The sequence below is a fragment of the Gallus gallus genome, chromosome 12, assembly GCF_016699485.2.
Source record: "Gallus gallus isolate bGalGal1 chromosome 12, bGalGal1.mat.broiler.GRCg7b, whole genome shotgun sequence".
NCBI classification, from domain to species: Eukaryota; Metazoa; Chordata; class Aves; order Galliformes; family Phasianidae; genus Gallus; species Gallus gallus.
In genome coordinates this window covers 5993514-6012297 of record NC_052543.1, presented here as the reverse complement: position 1 = coordinate 6012297, position 18784 = coordinate 5993514, and the positions used below count along the sequence as shown (strand labels likewise).

General features: G+C 43.7%; 1 protein-coding gene across 10 annotated transcripts in view; it reads right to left on the bottom strand.

Annotated features, from left to right (window-relative positions):
* Positions 1 to 18784, bottom strand: part of FBLN2 (fibulin 2) — a 115374-nt gene that overhangs the window by 49098 nt on the left and 47492 nt on the right. The gene's annotated exons all lie outside the window — the stretch shown is intronic.

The window sequence follows — 18784 nt, the reverse complement described above, 5'->3', positions numbered from 1 at the left end:
AATTCTCCCATGTTACTGTTGCTGAATTGCCCAGGACTAGGGAAACTTTTGTCTCACAGCTTCCCAGGGCTTTCTGTCAATTTACATCTAAGACAGAAAGTTGGATGACATCAGCTGTCACTGAGAATCAGTGATTAAAAAGAGGTTTACAAACCTCTGTACAATGAGATTGGCACATAAAGCAAGCAAACAAACAAAAAACAACTGCAAATGAGAACAATGCACTGACATTGAGACCCAAAAGATTACATTAATTCCCAAGAGCCAACATCTGGCTTCAAGCAGCCTCAGCCCAAGAGCAGCAAGATCCCAAATTGCCCAATTCTCTGCCAACAACTTACAGATCCAACTCGAACAGTAACAGTGCCGGCAGGTAAGACTTTCTAAAAGCTATTTCCATGGAATAGTTCCAAAACACTTCATGTTTAAGAAGTCAATTAAATTTGATATGTTTTCTTGACATCCAGTGATATTTGCTAAAAAGAAAGACTTAGCATTTTTAACTCTTGAGGTAATATTTTCACAATCCAGGCCAACATGGGAAAACAAGTTATAAGCTGAGTTTGTGAACCCTACTGCCAGCACCATCCACTCAACTGTAGCAGGAATGCAAGTGATCCAAAACTCGACAAGGCTATACCTGCAATCAGCAATTTAAAAAATGATTCCTGATTATAACTACAGTCATAACCCAGCAAATGTTCCCACTTCAGTATGTCCACGTTCTCAGCAACTATTTGTATTTAACTTCTAAGGTCGGCCTGACCTGACACCTACTAGAATGGCTTCCAGCTGAGGATACTTTCCCTTCAATAAAGCCATAAATTTGAATCCTATCAGTCTAACCCACAATAATCTCTCTTTATCCATAATCTTGAAAATCTTCTCAATGCCTTAAGAATGGCTTTGCTAGAATGAGGCACTGCTCCCATTCATGAAGTTGTATGTAACATGGTTGAGGTCATCTTCATTTTATCTTCATTGCTCATGTGACTCTTTCCTTCCTTTGTTACCTCAGTGAAACAAATGGGTCCATCACACATCACCTTCTCAGAATATTCTTGGTTTCTTTTTAAGATGTAGAATCCCAGCTAACGTGCAACTTTATTTTTGTGTTGTTTTCACCATCTTAAGGTCTTTTTCTCTTAATAGAGGCAGTCTCCACTTCCCAGAGCCACAGCAATACAAATCCCCCTCCTACCCTCCTTCTCTCATAAAGAAAAGGTTAACTTTTTTTTTTTTTTTAATGAAAAAAAACACATTTATTTTCTTTTTATAACTGGCAGGGTTTAAGGAAACTATGTTATAGGGATCATGATAAAAGATAACGCAGTGAGCGAGGTTAATATCTCCCAGTTCTCCTGGCAACAGCTCCTCTAACAAGTCTCCTCTAACAAGAAGGCAAAACATTTAAACCGAGCTCCTGATCCATGTCACTCTCCCAAGCAAAAGTTGCCAGCTCTCATGCCAAAGCCTTCGCTGGTGCCAAGTCATTTTGGCTGCTGAGCCAAAGGGAGAGGAGGTGCCGCATGGCTGCTACCTATGAGGTGCCATCAAATTACCTCAAGTCAGATGAACACTCAGAACACCTGGGTGCTGGGATGACCCCATGGCACCGAGGGGAGCCCTGGGCACTGCTCATTTGAGGCAGGGCCCCACTGCTGGTGCCCAGTGGCATCCCCAGTGGCGGAGCCCAGGGCTACAGCTCTGCCTGGAGCAGCCCACATCACTCCTTCCTCTGGGAAGGAGCCAGCAGATCATCCTCTCCAGGCAGAAATTATCCTTTAAGTAATCCCCACCTCTGCTAACACTGAGAATGCAAACTGTGTGCATTGTTCACTTGATTTACAATATCTATGCATTGCACTCCCAACTCCCCCAGGCAGACTTGGCTCGACTAGTTCTGGCTCACAGGTATGAGCATTATAGTAGTTATGATTTACTTACATAGAAGAGAAACAAGTTGCATAGTTGCGAGTTTATTTCAGCAGGCAAAAAAAGCCCAAACAAAACAACAAGACCAGCCATATGTCTCATTAGATCTCGCGTATGGCACTTTCTACAGCTTAATCTGACTTTAAAAAAAAATCAAAAGGGTGTAGAACTGCTGTGTCTTACAGTACATGGCTTTTGAATAACACTGCCAAGGTTTGTATTGTGAATAAGACATAAATGGACTAAATTGAAAATCATCTCTGGAAGACTTCTTTTGAAATATCTACCCTCCCAAAACTCTGCTTGCACAACCAGTATTTAGGACAACTAAGATCATATTTAAGTGAAGCAATAAATGTTGGTATTTTTTAAACGGGTACATCCACATCTTCTTACACAAATAGCTTTCAGTGCAGAGACTGCAAGAGGAAAACCGCCTGTGAGATTCCTCCTCCCACAGAGCCATCTCAGAGCTCTGGAGGAAGACGTGTTTGGGCTGATGGAACAGGGCCCATCCTCTCCCCAGTTCTGCAGAACCCAGAGGTGCCTGGTGCTGATTTCCTGCTTGGGGAGCTCAGGCATCCCACCCCCTGATGCTGCCTCTACCTCGCTTCTCTTCCTTCCTTCGTCCCAGAAAACTTCAGCTGAAATATGAACTGTTGGAGCATTATGTAAGTCTATTAGTTAACTAAAACTATTTTTATCCCTCCCCCCCTACTCACAGTGTTCCTCATTCTGTTCCAATCACAGCAATCCTGATCGCACAGGATCACAAAGCACAGAAATAACGTATGAACACATTCACAGAGCAGGGAACCACTCGCAGTTCATTCTAGCTATTCTGCTTCCCCCAGGTATCAAATCTACCGTAAAAGAAATGCCTCTGAAATAAACAAGAAAGTTTCTTCCTCTTCTGTTAGCTAATAGGGGTATTTAAAATGAACTCTTTTAAAATCTAAGAAGCTGCCACAGCTGCCTGCTACCTTGCCTAGAGATAACAAACCCATTGCTTCTGTAAAAACACAGACGTGAGGTGACAGGATGAAGTTTTGGAGTGATACAAAAACCCACTTATCTGCTCATTAAAAGACAATTCAGAAATACATTTCTCATCTTTCTGAATCAAATTACTAGCAAACAGACGTTAATGCCACTAAATAAATCTTGCAGCCTCAGACTCTTTAATTTCTTGATTGCATGTGTAATACATACCAGGAGCTTGAGGTAATACAATAAGCGAGAGGACTGAATCATTTTTTGGCTATATAAAGAGGAGATCATTTAAAAACGTACGTAATTTTAACAGACTGACAGCTGAGGTAACCACCTCATGTGACAGATATATCTCAGGACTGTCTGAGGAATGGCACTGTGCCACAGCTCCCCATTCATGAGGGAGTGCTGTTATCAGCGTACAGCATTACTACTTGGACTTCTCCTCAGCATGGAAATGAAACCTTTACCCAAACACAACGCATGAAGCTTAAATACCTGCCAACAAGTCAAGGAGTGGGGAAGACAACCAAAACTAATGATCTTCCATAGAGAGTCACACGAATATACAGCCCAGGTGTCACACTGCCATACAACTAATAACAGCATAACTCTAAGGAGAGCAACTGCCGGGCCTGTTTGGAGTGCTGAGCTCAAGCAGGAGGGCTCAACAAACCAAAACAAACTGTTTACTCATGGCACTGTGCTGTGTCAGACAGCAGATTCCATCAGAGGCTGAGTGATGGGCTACCAACAGGACTCCTGGCAAAAAAACCTGGTGCAGTTTCACAGTCAAACATCGATTGTAGCATTAAGCCCCAAGAAGAGCACCCTTCCAGCTAACTCTCACGTGTATTTTGCCCTTAAGACACCTGTGCCTCATGCCTTCAGCCCCAGGGGCACATGAGGGTTACGTGAGGCTGTGCTGCGCAACAGATCCAAGATGTGAAAACACAGAATGTGAATTTTTAACCCACAACTTTCTTAAAACTTGATTTAAATTTGAAAGTGCAGCCAGAGCTGCCAGTCACTTGTATGCTAGAAGGAGAATGAAGTCCTTAGCAAGGCATACATTCTCACAGCACAATAGCTTTGAGAGGGGACGCTGATGATAAAGAAGCTGACTCAGATTGGGAATAGACATCTTGAGAGCATCTGCAAAGCAGAATGGACGAGATCGCTGCTGCGATGAGTCACCAGAGAGATGCAGGAAACGAGGATCACTCAAAACAGGAACAATTATCACAGCAACATAATGTTGCTTAATGGGAAATTAATGTTTTATTCAAGTGATGTTTGCTAGATGTAATTCCTTGTATCCAAGCATGTCTAGAACTCCAGCTCCACGTTTAAGGCTTAGATGTGACTTTCTGCTCCATTCTGGTCTCCCACAGTTGCACAAAGTCACAAACAACAGACTGTGCCTCCTGACAAGGAGGAAAGCTGCACAAAGTAAATTGAATGTATCATACACAACGTATATAGTTTGGCTGTGTGTTTGTTGTTTTCTGTTTGTTTTTATTCTTTGTAATACATAAATAAAAGCTCTTTAGAAGCAAACATGTATGTTATAAGAGATCCAAAAAAAAAAAAAAAAGTGCTATAAAGTCTTTCATAGAGTTTGAGAAAGACTAACACACAAAAGAACACTCAGCTCCAGCCTTACCCACAAACGTAAACAGTTCAAGGGGGTTGGTTGTTGTCCACAGCCTGCAAGTAATTAAGCACTAATTCTCTACCACCTACTGAGCAAGAAACTGGAGAGGAAATATGACACAATGTTAAGCATGCACTTTCCACACCAGGATCAGCTGATGTCTTCTGTGCATCTCCAGCATCTTCACCAGACTGGTACTGATTTGCCCTCCCATCTGAAAATGAACAGATGGAACTAAAAATCTCCAAAGGCAGAACCACAGACTTTTATCTCAAAGTGAGAGATTTCCAGTGCAAACTGCAGTAAGTTGTCCTGATACTTCCAGTGCCACCCACAAAGCAGAAGGATAGGAGGAAACACTTCCATTCCCTCCAGCGGGACTCATTTGCAATAGCCAAATCCTTGAAAAGACCTTCATCTCATTTCACCAAAACACATTTTGTTTCCACTTTACTTGCAGATTCTTTTTCACTGAGAGAAGATGAAAGGCTTAGAGGCCTTATCTGTAATTAGACACACATTTGCCACACATTCCTGAGACAAATACACTGAATTTACCTTAATGGGATGCTTTTATCTATCTGAACTACTTTACATTTGCTGCTGCTTTGTTGCACAGTAACATCTGCAAAATAAAAATCCTTCCCAGCAGAACAGCATTATGGCATTTTTCTGAGCTTTCCAGACCTCCTGGGGCAAGGAAAAAGAAAAAAAAAAAGAGGAAAACGTTTGAAGCTTGAAGGATTTTCCCCTTTGCAATGTCTCCAGGCCCATGCGAACCCATGCTGGAGCTGCTCGGTGACGTCAAGCACACCCGCGTGCTCTGAATCACCGAGTGCGGCAGCGCGAGCTTCGGCGTGACTCCTCAAACCCACTCAGGTTTCATCACTCAGGTCCAAGTTTTGCTTTGGCGGACAGACTATAAGCTTAGTCCAGACCTCTATTTTCAATTTAGACGAGTAACCATGGCAACTATGATACTATTTAAAACCATTCCTATTTAGCCGCCTCCGGATTGAAAGTAAAATAGGAAAATGACCGAGCCCACCCTGTCACCCACCCCTCTGACAGCTCATAGCGTGTGACAACATAGGACACACCTGCCTGCTGATTTACTTATTAAAAACTTCAACAGCACTCTGTTTACCCTCTTTTGTGGGTCTGAGCAAAAGAAATGCCTTAATTTGGCTTTCACGCTCCCATCTACCTGGCTCCTCTGCAGGTGCTCTTTGCCACGGTGACCTTCCTATGAACGTGCTCCTCAGCTTGAGCATAACCAGGTGCACCACTCAGGTCCCTCAGAAAGGCAGTTTCTCCCCACTCCCAGCCACCACACCATGGCAGGGACACCCCAGGTGTGCAGCTCTATGCTGGAGTAGAGGATGGTATTCATTTGTCTCCTCTACATGTAGGGCACAATGCTTGATAAGCAACTTAGCCACGTGCTGGAATTTCACTTTGTCCTTGTTCTTTGCGATACTTGCTACGAAAGGCAGTTTGTTAAATCCATCAGTTCGTGTAACTGGCAGTTATGGAAGAAAAACCCGGGCAAGAACAAGCTGTGAGCAACGATGCCCTGAAACACAGCGCCAGGTGAAGCCTATTTACATAGTCACTGCTGTTAGCAAGCTGCAGCTAGAAACGCAGAGCCCCACACATATTGGTTTTGCAAACCAGGACCTATTTTGCATTGCTGAGAGGATTTTCTGGGCTCAAAAGAGTTACAGAACAAACAGCTCCCTGCATCCCAAGGGATGCCTCATGCTGAGGCTTGACCTCCAGTTGCCAAGCCTATGGGGACCTCTGCAACACTACACTTTTTTGGAACAAGATTGGATTTTCCCTGTGTTTATATCTTAAGACTTTTCATTCAGCTAGCAAGCATTCCTGCAGCACCGTGCAGACCCATGGGTAACGTTGCCAGTTAAACACTGCTGCTTACAAAACACCGACTCTCAGTTACATAAATGGTGGCAATGGCCACCGCCACCACAGAGCTGACCTCTCTGTTTGGGACAGCCTGACACAGGCAACATGCTTGGAAGTGCTTCAGTGTCAGGAAGAGAGGGTTTTGGTTTTGGTTTGGTTTTTGTTTTCTAAAGCACATACAAAGGACTAAAAGTTGCTCAGCAGTTTGAAAGTCAGTAAGACTTTCTAACTGGGAATAAGAAATGAAGGCAAACAAGACAAGGGCATTTTCCAGCCTTATCTAAAGCTCCCCAACACACAGCTGGAAGTCACAGCACCCGTTTTAAAGCATCTGACACCCAACAGTCATGTGCCATCCATACACCAGCACTGGCTGCATATGCATATTCATCCTGCATGTTGTGTAACTTCTGGAATGAACACCAGTTTGAAATTCTAGGCTCCAGCTCAGCCTGCATCCCTCTGCATGCAGGTACAGCTGCGTCTCCTCTCCTTACTGGCTGCACACACAGTGCCACCCCAAAGCTGGTCTGCAGGAGCTTCCGTGCTGCATCTTTTCCTAATTAGATCAAGATACGACACGGATAAAGCCTCAACTTCACCCTTTCAGTCCCATGTGAGACAATGCTGATAAACCCGCTCTGTATCACTAGCTCTACTAGAAGGAAGGGCATGAGAGCAGATAACCTGCTTTGCATTCTTGGGAGAATGGCAACGTGTACCCACAGCACTGAGCATACCACAGGCTACAGTGCCAGAGATATCAGTGCTCTTTACGCCATGGCGAGCTTGCATTTTTCTTGCACTGCAGCAACACTCTCCCCCTTGTATTCATCATCAGTTTTGGCAGTTTCCAGGTTCTGATGACTCTGGAGCAGATTCAAGCAGCCAAAGAAAACCTCAGCAAGGTGGCAGCAAACAGCCAGCCAAAACAAACAAGGCAGGACTAGAAAGCCTCTCCACTTCATCTCTGAGAATAGAATCAAGCACCACTTCAGCACTGTGGCCCTCTGGCCTTCCAGGATATGGGCTAATTCCTGTATTTTGTAGCATATGTATATTTTTCCTTCTCGGCATTAAAGGATATACAATATGAAAGTGCTGTGAAGGTTTCTGCACTAATACAAATACCTGCTTGTGTTGCAATTGCACCAAAGCAGGACAAGGTCTGCTCCAGGAGCAACAGTATTCCAACCTAGTATGAAGGCAGTACACAAGGACGATCCTCACGCTAATATATTTATGAGATAACACAAGTACTCCAGGTTTATCAAGTATAATAATGAACTGGGCTCTCTCTAAATGGAAAAACAGGGCTACAGTCATCTGAAAAACTGACTTCAATCCATATGCTTGTGGTCAGGCGCATGATAAACTCCACAGGGAGCACGGGCTTTCCACACCAGACATAAAACAAAGCAGTGTGAGCATCGGTTCTGTTGCACCAGCATAGATGGGAGAAGTCTGTTCATCCATCAACACCAGCACTTTTTTTTTCCTAAAGGAACTGGGTTTGCAGTGCCAGATGAGAGGCATTGAGCCCCTCCTGCCTGCCATACATAAGGTGGCTCGCTCGTGACCTCGGTGCCACATTGTGCTGTGTGCTCTCAATGCTATCAACTGCATCTCCATAAACATCCATTACCCAGACATTCAATTTGGGGAATTTACAAACAAAAAGACAAATGGCTCTAATAATGTATTTGTATAATGATCATACATTTCATGAGGTATTTGCTTGCTATAAATTAACCGTAAGATCTGGGAGAGGAATTTGAGCCTGACAGGAAATATAACAGAAACAAATAAGGGTTTTTTGCTGCAAAGAAAGCCTTGTGAAGTGAGACCAGCTCACTTCACCAATGCACACTGTGAAATGTAAGGAGGACTTCTTTAAAGAGGGTACTTTGTTTTTAGGATTTCTAATGGTTAACAGTTGCCCTTTACTATTTCATGGTAATATAGGAAGAGGTAATACAGCTGAATACTTACTGAAAGTAATGGGGTCAATATGGCACTGACAGAACAGGATTTGACCTTCAAAGTCTTATTTCAAGAAACATTACTGAATCCATTTAGAAGCTGAATAAGAAAACTCCCAGAAATATCAGGGTCAGATTTCAAGACTGCATAAAGCTTCTTCCCGATACTACCAAGGGACTTCAATGTTACCTAATAAAGGTCAGATCACACAGCCTGTAGTGGTGCAGACAAGCAGCAGCGCAGGTGAAGCATCCCAACCATCCAGCTGCAGGCGAGCTGTGTGCCCTGCCAGGCTGTGCTGGCATGCTGGGAGGTCGGCAGTCGCCCAAGTGAGAACAGCGACGCAGTGCTGAAGGTTAAAGGTGGACCAGTTTCTGCACCAGAGTGTTTAATTCATTTAACCTTCGTATTTGAGTGTGAGAATAAGTAGTAAACTTAAACTGGCATCTGCTGCACCATACCAGAATTTTTCAGGATACCAAACTATTCACACTGAAAGGCAAATATTGGTTGACTCTAAAAGCTTCCATTGACTTGAATTGCTTGGTTATATCTATCAAAAACAATAAAGAAACGAGTTGTATAACTCTTTTTCATCTAGATTGGTCAACTTTCACCTAATGCCAAGGCAGTGGGAGCCTCTGCCTATCCTGTTGTGCCTGGGGCCAAGCACAAAGGGGAAGGGGCACATGCGGCCCTGAGAGCATTGCTGCCCAGGGCCATATCTGGGCAAGGCACAAGTTTGTATGTCAAGAATATATTTAAAGCATGTTAATTAGTTTAATGCAACAACCCAAAGTCCTGAGATCTTTGCACAAGATTTTGGAAAGCCTACACGTTTATCTCCAATCCCACTTAAAGGTACAAGCAAACCACAACTTGCTTGTGACTACATTCGATCCAAACCAATTGAAATTAAACATTTATGTAACCTGGTAATGTGAAACAGACTTTGTACAGAACTCTCTTTTGATTTCAATGCCATAAGTTAAGGCAATGCTTATCAGCTTTGATTGAGAACCAGTAAAATTTTATCATCAGTACATGAGACATTACTTAAGTGTGCGTTATCTTCAACAAAAACAGTTACTCAGAGTAAATATCTTACAAAATCCCTTGGCTAGAATACTGTAGTTTTGAACCTGGAAATGAAAACTACTGGTAGTTTCATGAAACAAGCAGTTCCAACACAAGAAAACTTAATGCAAATTGCAGAGGAAAATTCTTGGATAAGGGAAAATTATACTAATCCAGAGCAGCTTATAGGCCATAAACAAGATGTTTTATAGAGGTATGCGAAGAATTGCAACTGCGCCTGCTTGCGCATTGCAGAGAAATAGCCACCAGCTTGCTAGTTCCTTGAGCATGTGCCAAGTGTAAGGCTTTCCATGCCACCAAACAGATAATTAATTGACTTTATATTCTTATCTACAAGTCCTCCTTCTAGTGATTTCTCAGATTCATTATTTAAAGACTTTTTAAATATCTTTAAACCAACTCAGAAGTTTCTCATTCTGCTTTCAATGCAAACCAGCACTTTAACCTTAAGGAAAGAGTTGTAAGAAATGACTTTTTTATATAGTAATATCTGCTTTCATTAAAAAGACATATTTTCAGCAAGGAACTATACTTTCTGGAATTTCCTTTGCATGCATCATGCACTTATTGACTCGCAGAAGGTTTGGTATTATGTACAACACCTTCTGTTACAAACCCCTGGCAACAAAAAGTAATTGTTTTCTAAGACTCTTTAGGATGATGTCTCAATCACAACATGAATACAAGAAATACTTTTGATTCTTCATTTCATACAAGATGTATAACCTTATAATGTTAACCCATTTAATCTGTGCTCAGAAAAGTATTCCAGTAAGTAACACACAGCGCATTTCAAAACTCTAATGGGAAGTAACAAACGCATAGTGAGAGGTACAACCACCCCAGAAGTTTTGCTGCACGAGCTGATTTTTCTCCTCACTTCTGTTCCCTGCAGATAAGCCAGCTCTCTGGCAGGTGACTAGCACAGGTGAAAGGATGTTTCCTTAACCACAAGTCCACAAAAGTTGGCTCTTCCAAGCCTATGGGAAGGGAAGGAAGTGACAGGCAGCAAAGGTGGAGGAGGTAAATCCACTATGATGTTCTGGGATTACCTTCCATGCTTTTCTTGGCTAAGATGCAGCACAGGCGCTCACCAACATAAGGGAGAAGATGCACATTTTTCTTGAAATTAATTTTTTTTACACAGTGACCTCATACAAAATAAAGTTCATCCTAAAAACTTATTTATCCGTGAGACACATTCACATGCTCAATTTAAATTACCTTAGTGGAAAGGTGTATAACATTGTAAACAAAGCTAACTTGTCTGCAATACAGGCTGCCCGAGATGCAAGCAGTAGCTTGCCGCAGGATTGGTAACAGCAAAAGCAGAGATCTAGGTAAGATGTTGGGAAGACTTTTTTTACTCAGAGGACTGTGAAGCTGCCCAGAGAGGTTGTGGGTGCCCCATCTCTGGAGGCATTCAGGGCCAGATTGGATGAGGCCCTGAGCAGCCTGATCTGGTGTGTGACAACCCTGCCCAAGGCAAGGGGGTTGGAACTGGATGGGCTTTATGGTCCCCTCCAACATAAGCCATTCTGTGATTTTGTTAATGGTTTGTAAGCCCAGAGTTGCTGAAACCATAAACATTTATTTTAACATTCAGTAATTCAAAGCTACAAATATCTCTGAGCCCTTGTAAATGCAAGCAGCACCCCTATAGCTCACAAAAGCAAACACAAAAGCAAATAGCACTCATGACAAGGAAGGAGAAGGAATTATAGTTCCACATTTTTTTTTTTTTTTCCCTTTTTAGTGTCAGAACTGCACCCAGCATGACCAGACTGCCATGGGCAGCTGGACACATCTAACCTCAGCCACATGCACCCACCTGTGCACCTCATTTCTCCCTTGGCAGCTGCCTCCCCGTTAATACCCAGAGCTCCGTGTTAGCCACTGTCTGCCACCTAATAAGGTACTCCATCACCATCAGCAGGGTCCCTTGACGGAGTAAAACCCAAAGCTCCATTAGGCAGTGAGCAATTGCAGACCCTCAGGCTCTATAACATCACTGCTTGCAGACCTGTTCCCTGCAATGTGCTTGTAGCAGCAGGGCAAAAGGCAAAGGGCTCTGGGGGGCAACACAGCACCCTCACCCCAAGTACAGGCAGGGCAACATGCAGCAGGGTTTGCTGATCCAGGTGATAGCATGACTGCTTTTTCCCTGTCCTTTTCTCAGACTTGAGCTTGGTGTCTGCAGCACCAGTGCTTTGGGGTACGAGTTTTGGACATTTTGGTGGCTTTGGAAGACAATCAGTCATCTCAGACACAGCACAGACAGGTTGGGAATAGTCAGTAAAACATAAAACCCACTCACACATAAGGAGATCTTTATAAAATCCCAATTACTGCTGGCTTGTTACTTAAGAATCCCTGAGAGGTAAGAGATATGGCTTGCTGAGAGGCCTGGGGTAATGAAATTACAAATCCTTTCATGAGTAAGCACATGCTAGAAAGCTGTGTTCCTCTGGCCCACATATTTGAAACTGTTGAAAAGGTTATTGTCTGACAAAGTTTGGAACAGAAATTACTGCTTATATTTACTTCCCTCTAATGAGCTATACTCTGTGTAAATACCTCAGCGATTGATTATAACACCACAAACACTACTCCAAATAAGTCTCATTTAAATTCTGTTTCTTAAGAGAAGTACTCTCACATACATACTATAAATAAAGAGCAGGTGCCATCATCTGAGAAACCCAGGAGCCCAGAGGTCCTGTCTTTTCAAGAGCTTAATGAGGTGGCACAAGACGACCCCCCATCTCAATTCCACAGTTTGTCTCCAGCACATTTTAATTTCATATTTGAGATCAAATGCTCTTGCAAACCACAGATGAAGCTAACTTATCACAAAAGATGGATGATGTTTACTCCTACAACATAGGTACAGAGTTTCCAAAGATATTTTGATGCCCAGGGGTTTCAGGTGATAACATGTCATAGTAAGTTAGATGCTCAACTCCAGTCGCATTTATTATTTCAACATATTGGATTTGAACCATCTTGGTACCCAAATCCCACGAAGTTAAGGATGCCTGAGAATACCTGCCTGCGTCCCACTGTGGGAGACTTGTCCCAGGCAAACACTGCCTTTTGTGTTCACACCAGGGCCAGCAGTGAGGCATGCACTCCCTGCTGGAAGCCAAAGTTTCATCTCATTTCACTCTTTCTTCAAACATTCTCTGCAGGTGCCCTTGGTGCCAGCACTTACCACAGTGCATTCCCTTATAAAAAAAAAAGTGCTCCAGCCAACTGCATGAGTAATAGTATTTGTGCTGCAGGGAAAAGAGCACAGTGTATAAAACGTGTGGCAGCAGATGAAAATCTGACCAAGCCACACCACTGCACCAGGTGCTGAGAAAAAGATTCTGCTCTTCATGCAAGATTAGCAAGACCTGAAGGAACATGCAAGTTCATCCTACCTTGTGTCACACACTGTAGCTGGCAGCCATTGCCCCCAGGAGTTCAGAGCCTTATTCATAAGATAAGACTGAAGTGAGCTGCTGCTTTGTTCAACTTTGTGAACAACAGAACAAAACAGACACCCATCTTCTCCAACAGCTCAACTTGCAAGGAGCTCATGACCTTTGGTTGGTATCTCCATTCTATTAAGGGGACACATGATGACTGAAACAAGGTCTGTGGTGACAAAAGCTGAAGCTCACGAGGGTGATTCTTGCAAAATAATAATTAAAAAAATAATAAAAAAAAGCAAAAAGAAGAATGCACTAAACTCAGAGCTTTGTGCATCACCTGGAAGCCTTGCCAATTGGAAAGCCAGCAACAGTCTGACCTGCAGCAGCTCCCAAAACACACACAGGCTAGCAGCAGTCATGCAACAACTTGTCCAGAGAAATCAACTAGGCACAAACACAAAAACATCAACACTGACCTAGAAAGTGTGCCCCTGGCTAGGGCAAGTCTGGATACTCACAATTCAGCTGATGCCGACATGCCCAGGCTGGCAGGTTAGGTCAACTCCTGGTTTGTGCTCAAATTCCTTAAGAGGGACTATTCAGAGCACTTTGCATGGGCTCAATGGTGCATCCACTGAAAGCAAGAGCTCAGTCACATCTGGCAGAGCAGCACCTGGAGATTTGATACCTTTGGCTACTGCTTATTTCAAAGCCTGCAAACAATTAGTGTGAATGTGCTCCTTTACATGGCTGGGGCAGGGTTTGGTTTACCCTCATGCTCTGTGTTCACAGCCCCGTGCCACAAGCAGTGTTTAGTGCACACCAGCCTGAAGTTCCTGTTCTCATTAACATAGGAAGTATCAAGAGATAAGCAAGGGGAGGGGGCCAGGAAGAGAAGCCCCTGATACATGGTGGCATCCAGATACCACCTGGTAAGGTCAGAATGACATCTTGGGCAGAACTACGTCTATTTTATGGTTTTCTCTTAAAATGCTTCTCTATTTTATTGTGTTTTCATCCCTCTCTTTCTGTAAGTACTCTTGCCTGCCTTACAATCATTCACGCTATCTTCCTCCATTATCCTTCTCAAAGCTGTGCCTCCCAAGAGACAGCTGAACACTGGCCTGGGGCTGTAGCTCAGCCCAATTCATACTGCTGGCCCGGAGGCTTTTTCTCCCTACATCCCACTCTCCCCAGGTTTATTTTTATTCTGCATTTATCTTAGTTTGAGGGCTCAGAGCTGATTTCTTCCTGCTGCAGAGAGAGCTGGGACCAAGTATGCAATACAGATTTAAGCCTGCGGTAGTGCAAGTAAACATGAAAGAACACATCACCTAATATTTAAAAACACAAAGTAATTGCAATTTGAGATTGTATTTCCAAAGCTTCACTCACAGCATTTCCCACCCTCTGTGCCTTTTACAGCAGCAGCAGGACGAAGGGCTGAAGGGTTGGGGTGCTCAGGGAAGCCCTCAGTGCAGGTCTGCTCCATGGATCTCGTCTCCCATCTGTCCTCAGTTACCAAAGGCGAGGTCTTTCTTCATAAGCCTCAGTCCCCGAGCAAACACACAGTAGAAGGGATGGCTGAAAACCTGCCTACATCCTCAGGAGTTGCACAAGAGCCTCCCAGTGCCTCCTTCCTGATAAGGATTCACTTGCAATGAGTGCTATTTTCCAATCCACTGATCTTGTCTCACGAATTTACTTTGGTTGGAGAGCAATTATCCTTATCTCTGAAAATGACCATGATAAACTCATCCACAACTGGTGATTTTTTTAAGTGGAAAAATACCTCTATTCTGAAACACAATGGTTCCAGCTAGACACAAATTGCTATTCAGGCTGCCAAAAGCAGAACGCAAATCATAAAGCATTCACAACGAGGCTGCTCGCTACCTGAGCTACATTTATCCAAGGAGCAGCACTGTTCTGGCAGTGCGTGGGGAAATGGAAACAAGTAGGAAAAAAATAATAAAAACTTGACAGTAAGATCTTTAAATATGTTTTATTAAGCCCTTCCTTGTTCAGGGCATTTTTATTATGAGGAAATAGGAAATACAGAAATTAAAACTCCCTCTGTTGCTCCTGCAGTAAATGACAGGACAAGATCAATGTTTGGAAAGAGACTGCATAAAGACTACAGTCTCTATCAATCTCATCCTTTCCCTTGGTAACAGTATTTAATTTACACTTTCTCAGCTGAGTAATTACCTCTACTTTACACTTACTATTCCTTTAGGAGTGGATTCATTAGCATTTGCCACAGCATCTTCAATAGGTCCACATGTGGCTGGAGAGCTCTCCAGTCTACAGTTGGGATCTATGACAAGTGCACTCAGTTTGAAGACAAGTGTTTCCACAGCAGAGTGGTGCAGGCTGGCAGAGAGCAGAGGATGGTGAACCCCTGTGCAGCAGCAGCCACCAGCCCTGCTGGGGCAGATACCATCTGCTGGGCTCAGTTCCCCAGAGCCACCAGTGTGCCCTTGGGCTTGCTGCAGGGCCACTGGGGGTGACTGCAGCAGTGCCCACTCCCTCCCTTGGGGTTGTGAGTGCTGGGCTGCCACAGGGAGCCATAGAGCTCAACCCCATGTAGCACCCAGGTAATCAGCAAAACTGCTGCTCGAGGAAAGCTCAGAGCAGCTTTCCAGTATCTAGAGGGAGGCTATAGGAAAGAAGGGGACAGACTCTTTAGCAGGGTTTGCTGTGACAGGACAAGGGGAAATGGTTTCAAACTAAGGGAGGGGAGATTTAGATTGGATATAAGGAAGAAGTTTTTTTACACTAAGGGTAGTGAGGCACTGGCACAGATTGCCCGGAGAGGTGGTGGTGCCCCAACCCTGGAGACATTCAAGGTCAGGCTGGAGCAGGTTCTGAGCACCTGATGGAACTGTAGGTGTCCCTGTTCAGTGCAGTGGACTAGATGGCCTTTAAGAGTCCCTTCTGCAGCATGCAGACAGATTTGGCCCAGCCCAGACCTCACAGCCTCCAGCTGACGTACACATGGACAGCAAAGCACAAAAGGAGAATGCGCATCAAAAGGCAAAATTAATCCAAGCACCTACTCCATGTTGTTTCTATCATAAGATTACATAAGAGGCAGCAGAGACTTGGGAGATGAAAGCTCAACTACATATAATACTGGAGTGAGATACATAAAATACAAGTCACAAAGCCAAGTGTTTAACCAGAGGCACCAGGGATCCAACCGCTGAGATCTGATGCCAGGACACAGCTAATAGGAAGGGAAAAAAAATGCAACAGCCATCTACTCTAGGATGAATTTTTAGTGGCAGCAAATGTTTCTGTGAAGACCCTTATACTTCTCTAAGCTCCATGGAGAAAGAAATACTAAAATAAATAATGAAGGATGTAGAAACTCCCCAGAGCCACAAAAAATGTATCACTCGGGGACTTGGGAACCCAAATAAACACAGGGAAAAGAAAGCAATTAAGATGAAATTTTAGTAAGTGTACTGAAGATTTCAAGGAAGGACAACCTAAAATAAAGCAAGTCCACCCCCACACACAGACTGATGAGAAAAGCAGGAGAAGTCAATTAAGTGCAAAAAGAACCCAAGCAATCCCCTAGGCCGGCCTGCTTTGCAGGGCAGCCACTGCTGGGCATACACAGCCTGGGGGTTCCTGCATCCCCATGCAGCCACACTGCACTCCCTGCTTCAGAAGATCCTCCCCAGAGCTGCAGGCAATGGGGCTGGCTCACACTGCAGCCCAGAGAGCTGAGCCTACCCACATCCCTTGTAGGGCTGCCTGCGTGCAGCCTCCAAGGGGAAGCTGAGTGCAGCTGGAGGTGTGGCACCACTTTATGATAGCAGCAGCCCTGCTGGGAACAGCAACAGGGCCATGCAGGTTTTAAAGATGAGAGGAGAAGGTATTTGGCAATTCGAGCAGATTACACCACTTTGTAGTTAGAAATAACATGCATAAAATTTATGCTTTCATTCTACATCTGCAGGCAGAATTAATCTTCCTTTCAAGGCTGACTAATGTCTTCACTTGCCCTCTATCACCAGCTCAGGAATCACCAAAGAGACAAAAGATGTATGTGTTTTATTACATGGAACATATGGATCAGCTCACATGAGCCACAACTACATCAATTAAAAGAACATCACCACCACAAGTGAAAATCCAGCAGTCCCTAGGCACGAGCACTGCAACTAGTCATGTCCAGGGAGACTCCTGGCTTTGGGAAAGGTTCTGCAGCTCCCTCACAGCACACAGGCATCACTTTTTGTTGCTATCCAGCAAGAACCCTGATCTAACCAACCTCAGCCAGTCCTGTGCCAGCCAAGCAGTTCCCATGGATGACAGATTGAAAGCATCCCAAGGAGACTCCAAAATATGTCAGCTAGCTCTATAGAAGAGCTCTTTCATCCCAAATGGCTTTCTTAAACTCTCATACTAAAGATTTAGGGATGTTTCACCAATGTCTCATTTTTGAGAAGGGGGAAAAAAAAGGCAGGGGGGGGGATTTAATTTTAAGTAGACTGGATTAAAATAACATCAGAAAATTGTTCTTGTTCACTGGTACTAACTCAGACCTATGTATAACACAACCTTGATGCACAGCTCAGATGAGATGTTGCAGTAGGCTGCAAGAAATGATGGAAGAGTTTTAAGCATAGCCTGGCAGTGCAAATGTGAGTGCAGGTGAACTCAGTGCACAACGTAGGCACCTACTTTTCACTGCTCACATTTCACAGAGCAGACACGGGTGTTATTCTCTCATTCAGGTTAGACAAACTGGAAGGTTGGAACCAGTTTACCCCTTGGATCATCAGTCAGCCAGGCCTAGGAGATTCATCTTTCACAGAACAAATGTATCTAGATGTGAAATAAAACAGGCATCTATGAAGAGAAGGTAGCACAGAGGTAAGGCTTGAAGCACATAAACCATCCATCACATCACATTTGACAGCCTCCAAATGGGCCTCTGCGTGGTATGAATGTTCAGTCAATGTTTTCTCATTTCAAGTCACTGGGTTCAAACTGCCTCCTTGGAAGCTGCCTGGCTTACAGCTGTAATGCACTGAACTTCTTCAGATAGAACTGATTTGTAGAGCATTGTTCCAGTGAAATCAAGACATCTAGGTCTGACTTGGATTATGGCTGGATCACTGGCTATGAAGTCAACATTTACAATAAAAACATACATGGAAGAGAAAGAAGACGCTATCATCTCCATGCATGGACCTCATACCCCTTTTATTTGGTAAACAAGGCATGCTGCTTACATGGGGACATAGAGCCTTGGCTCCTTCTCAAACCTACCACCTCCTATCTCCCTTAAACTTCTAGAGTAGATGGACTAACACATATAAGGGCTACATAGGTAACCCAGGAAAAAATATCACTGTCTAGGGAGTAATCAGTATTCTTGACTCAGACTGCAAGTATTATACATTTGAGTTCTCATGAGAACGTTTTGCACCACATCTTGAAAACGGAGATATTACTCTTGATTTGATGAAAAATGAATTGGAAATATGAGCTGTATACGTACTAATTTATAGTGATGAAGTTTGCATTCATTACTGTAATGAGCACTGCATAAAGCGTATAATCAACATTCACTGAAGATGTCAAGAGGAATCCAGAGGCAGAGAGGAAATACATACACTTGCCACAGTTGATCATAAACATCATCAACTTCTAGCCCCCAAAAAAGCCCAAAGCAGGAGGCAGTCCTTTCTCTGCACTAATCCTCAGTGGTGTTGGAATGTATCTAGCAAGTTCTTGTACTAATGAG